The sequence below is a fragment of the Mustela lutreola genome, chromosome 1 (genome assembly GCF_030435805.1).
Source record: "Mustela lutreola isolate mMusLut2 chromosome 1, mMusLut2.pri, whole genome shotgun sequence".
NCBI lineage: Eukaryota > Metazoa > Chordata > Mammalia > Carnivora > Mustelidae > Mustela > Mustela lutreola.
This window is the reverse complement of record NC_081290.1, coordinates 154,078,178-154,083,612: the sequence shown is the minus strand read 5'-3', so window position 1 is coordinate 154,083,612 and position 5,435 is coordinate 154,078,178.

Below are 5,435 nucleotides of genomic sequence, written 5' to 3'. Positions count from 1 at the left end.
GCTGCTTTTCTGCTGCATTTTTAATCATTTCCTCCCTAGTGAAAAGTCTCTGGTCCCTTGATTCACTTTCACTTTTTCTCCTTGGTTTCAGGGTGCGTGCGTGCGTGTGTGTGTATCCCTCAGGATTTTGTTTCTAAGGAGCAATGAAAATCTGTTTTTCACAACTTTCAATTTGAGAACATCCCCTATACCAAGACTTAAGAGCACATTCTGTCATCATCAGTGTCAAAGATTTAAAAAGCCAGACAGGAGTAAAAGCGGAGAGGACAGATTGTAATCAGCAATACACTATTGCAGTAGTGTATGTATGTAACACCAAAGATTAAGGAATAATTGACAAATCCAGATGGCTCTGGTGTCTCTCACTCCTCCATCATGGTTCTCCATGCAACATGATTCTCGTTTCTGTCTCATATTTGGGTCACAGCTCATTAGTTTGTCCTCACATCTTCCCACCCTGGCAGTAGCCTTATCCTGTATACAAACTTCCATGTCTGTCCACCAGGGGAGAAGCAAATCTATGAAGGAACCTGGGGAATACTGTGGAATTAGCAGAGGTTGGACCCCTGGATCCATGTTACTTTACCAGAGCCCATTCCCCAGGGACACCAGTTGCCAGTGGCACAGAAATGCTGTTGTGTGGGTCAGGTGGCGATCCAGAATTCTTCCAGGGGAAGTCAACTCATAGAAAGAATGTGGAGCTCTGCCTCAGCACTTATCAACTGTGTCACCTCAGGCAATTAACTGAATCTCTCTAAGCTTCAGTTTTCCTACCTATAAAATGAAAAATAACCAACCTCCCAGCTATCAAGAAGATTAAATAAAATTATATAGTTATTTAAGTACGTAAAGTGTGCAGGACAGGCTATGTTCTTGGCATCCCATATAACTAATTTCCGGTAGGAATAAAGTCATAAAGTTAAAAACAGGGCATTGCTGTTTGCAGTTCAGTTGGGTGCCTTCTCTTTGACTCCTAGGACTATTCTCCTACATTTTGACTATGTTTGTGATTATAAGAAATATAGATTCCATCTGTTCTTAGGAGGATTGCCAATGGAACTATAAGGCCTGCCAAAGAAATTCTACCAGTCACAGCCTACCGGTCTTTCAGATGTCTAGTATGGCAATTAAAATGTCCCCAAATGGTGCCATTCTCTGTTTCTTTCCCAGATGCAGGTGAGAAGTCCAGCTTCTGAATTTGAGTGGGCTATTAGAAGACAGGCTATAGACAGAGATAACTCGGGTCCTTTCCATTTTTTTTTTTAAAGATTTTATTTATTTGACAGACAGAGATCGCAAGTAGGCAGAGAGGTAGGCAGAGAAAGAGAGAGGGAAGCAGGCTCCCTGCTGAGCAGAGAGCCCATTGTGGGGCTCAATTCCAGGACCCTGAGATCACAACCTGAGCCAAAGACAGAGGCTTTAACTCACTAAACCACCCAGGCACCCCCCTTTTCCAAATTCTTAGAACACCTTGAGAAGATATAAATGATTGCTAAACATCCCCCTAGGCTGATTCTTGAGGCAAGAGGGGAGACTTCTATTTAGAGAATTGTGCACAATTGTAGTTCTGCACAATTTAAGTAGAAAAGATTATATAAGAAAAACATTTAGGCTTGATCTCAAAGACAGCCTTAAAAAGGCATACCTGGTTAGTGTTAACTAACCTTACTACAGTCCTCATTTTATAGTATATACTTTCATCAAATCATCGCAATGTACATCTTAAACTTACACATATTGTATGTCATTAATGACTCCATAAAGCTGGGGTAGGGAAGCCATCTTCTTATTAGATAACATCTCTGAATTTGCTATGATCCTGGGATGCCCAGCCAAGCACATATATGGAACATGGAGGGAGAGCGAAGAATTATTGTAATAGTAACTGTAAAAACTATCAAGAGTGTGTGGTTCTTGGAATGACTGTAAGTTAGGACTATGAAAGCACAAGGACAAATGCTCTCTGAAGACCAGCCAGGTGGAGACAAGTAAACAGGGAAACTTCTGAGTAGAGAGGCAGAAAATAAGAAAAGGGATATCTAGGCTTCACTGCAGAAAAAGGTAAAAATAGAATATTAAAACTTCTATCACAGAGATATAACTTAATTATAACAATATTTAGGATGTAATAAAGTACAGTGTCCCCGAAGAGGACAGAGAGCAAAGTTTTCTATTCCAATCAAAGGGTAGGAAGAGATCCAAAGTTGGATATCTTACTCTTTAAACAGAAGATAGTCTTCATTTTAGTGTTCTCTTGTTTCTGAAAAGGCTGTGCCTTCTCTAGAACAAAACCACCTTTACGTTCTCTTCAATGGCTTGTTTATTTAGTATATTTGATATATCAAATAATTAGGATGGTTCTTCAAGGTTAATTGCAACGGGATTTATCCTGCGTTCTAAGTTTCTTTATTTAGATGAGATTGAATATTCAATATTTACTCTCTTGTCAGCAGCCTCAGGTTTCTTTTATGTGGACCCAAACTCAATCTAAAATTTTTGGATCTACCCACCATCCTAATTGCCCATTTTTACTCAGGTTCCACCTTCCTGGAGGAATCAGGTGTAAAACAAGGAAGAGCAAATAGAAGTTTTTCTCAATAGGACACCTCATCAGGAAAAAGCTAGCGTGTAAGAACAGAGGAAGTCCAGTGAGCAAAGCACTATTTTTAAAAAAGGAATAACTGGGACGCCTGGGTGGCTCAGGTCATGATCCCAGCGTCCTGGGATCAAGTCCCACATCGGGCTCCTTGCTCCGCGGGGAGCCTGCTTCTCCCTCTGACTCTGCCTTCCACTCTGTCTGCTTGTGCTCACTCTCGTTCTCTCTCTCTCTGACAAATAAATAAATAAAATCTTTAAAAAAAAAAAAAGGAATAACTGCCATTTCAACCTTCTGCATCAACAGGAATGAGGACTGGGGTGGGTAGCAGACAGTAACCAAAGGAATAAAGGCAATCTGTGTATTGCCTGATATTGCTTTTGTGTATCATTTCGTCCCTAAAGATGAACTCATCAAAGTGCCTCCTATATACTCACTCAGTGGCCAATTTTCTATTGTACTTTTCCTTTCAGGCTCTTTGAGTCTACAGAAGTGCAATTTAGCCCTACCTTGAACTAATCACAAAAATAAGTTCTAGCTGAAGTAAAATTCTTTTTTTTTAAAGATTTTATTTATTTATTGTCAGAGATAGAGATAGAGAGAACAAGCAGAGGGAGTGGCAGGCCAGGGAAGAAGCAGGGTCCCCACTGAGCAAGAAGTCTGACAAGAGACTCAATCCCAGGACACTAGGATCATGACCTGAGCTGAAGGAAGATGATTAACTGACTGAGGCATCCAGGCATCCCACAGCTGAAGTAAAATTCTAAGTGTAAAAAAACCCAAGATTATTGTTTTCCATTCTTAGGAATACTACAAAATATAAACCCCTATTTGGGGGCTAGAGTTTCCATTTAAGCAGTTTGGTTGAGGGGAAAGGGAGGCAAAGTCTAGTGACTTTCTCGACTTTGACTCACAAAGTCTAGTGACTCACAAGTGAGAAATCTTCCTGGAGACCTTTGTTTATGATGCTGGGACCCTGAAAGCCGCAACTAATTGGGTAATCCAGTGGAAAATCATCCTTTCTTTCTTCAGATTTTAAGGAAACTTGTCTCTCTTGACCTTTTCTCTGAATGAAGAAGACACAAATACTTTTCAGAATTTGCATTTTACCCTCACACAGGTTTAAGATCAGAGTGTATAGTGTCTGAGAATCCTGTAAGCACCAAACTGATAATTTACTTTAAGGACATCCTGCTTTGCTAACATATAAGGCGCCTGCAAAAGCAAGCGTAAGTGTTCATTTGAGGATTACACCTTAAACTCAAGTCAAAGAATTATTACAGATAGGGTCTATGGAACACAGTCTCACAATAATAAATTAAAAGACACACGAGGAAACAAGTCACTTGATCAGGAGTCAGGAGAAAAAAGAAGCCATAGAAACATTCACAAAAGACTGAAGATGTTAGAAAATAAAACAAAGTAAATATTTTAATATGTTTATTGAAATAAAAAGAGTGTTAGAGATATGATCTTGGAGCCAATAAGAAAGAGTTCTGCCAGCTTTACAAGCAGTAACTGAGACCTGCCATGAGGCTTACTTAACTGATAGTACCCAAACAAAAACTAGAGTATCAGCTCAACATCCTACAAGGACATGCTAAGATACAGCCATGGAGTCTTAACTAATGTTTGGACAAGATAACACATTACAAGCAATTACTTTAGCAAGTAATTTAGCAAGACTTTAGCAAGTCTAATGTAAAACCCAGCTCTGCATTAAAAATATTTCCTCCAAGATCCTCAGAGAATCTGTTATTTGGCTGTTTACTATGCATGCCATAAAATTTTGACAAGGCTCAATTCTTTTTTTTAATTTTTAAATTTTTTATTAACATATAATGTATTATTAGCACCAGGGGTACAGGTCTGTGAATCACCAGGTTTACAGACTTCACAGCACTCACCATAGCACATACCTTCCCCAATGTCCATAACCCAACCATCTTCTGCCTACCTCCCTCCCCCTGGCAACCCTCAGTTTGTTTTGTGCGATTAAGAGTCTCTTATGGCTTATCTCCCTCCTGATCCCATCTTGTTTCTTTTATTCTTTTCCTACCCCCCAAACCCCACACGTTGCCTCTCAACTTCCTCAGATCAGGGAGATAATATGATAATTGACTTTTTCTGATTGACTTATTTTTCTAAGCATAATACCCTCTAGTTCCACCCCAACCCACGTCATCACAAATGGCAAGATTTCATTTATTTTGATGGCTGCATAGTATTCCATTGTATATGTATATATACACTTCTTCTTTATTCATCTGTTGATGGGCATCTAGGTTCTTTCCATAGTTTGGCTATTGTGGACATTGCTGCTATAAACATTCAGGTGCATGTGTCCCTTTGGATCACTACATTTGAATCTTTAGGGTAAATACCCAGTAGTATGATTGCTGGGTCCTAGGGTAGCTCTATTTTCAACTTTTTGAGGAACCTCCATGCTGTTTTCCAGAGTGGCAGCACCAGCTTGCATTCCCACCAACAGTGTAGAAGGGTTCTCCATTCTCCACATCCTTGCCTGCATCTGTCATTCCCTGACTTGTTAATTTTAGCCATTATGACTGGAGTGAGGTGGTATCTCATTGTGGTTTTGATTTGTATTTCACTGATGCCCAGTGATGTGGAGCACATTTTCATGTGTCTGTTGGCCATCTAGATGTCTTCTTTTCAGAAATGTCTGTTCATGTCATCTGCCCATTTCTTGATTGGATTATTTATTCTTTGGGTGTTGAGTTTGATAAATTCTTTATAGATTTTGGATACTAGCACTTTATCTGATATGTTGTTTGCAAATATCATCTCCCATTCTGTCTGTTGTCTTTTGGTTTTGTTA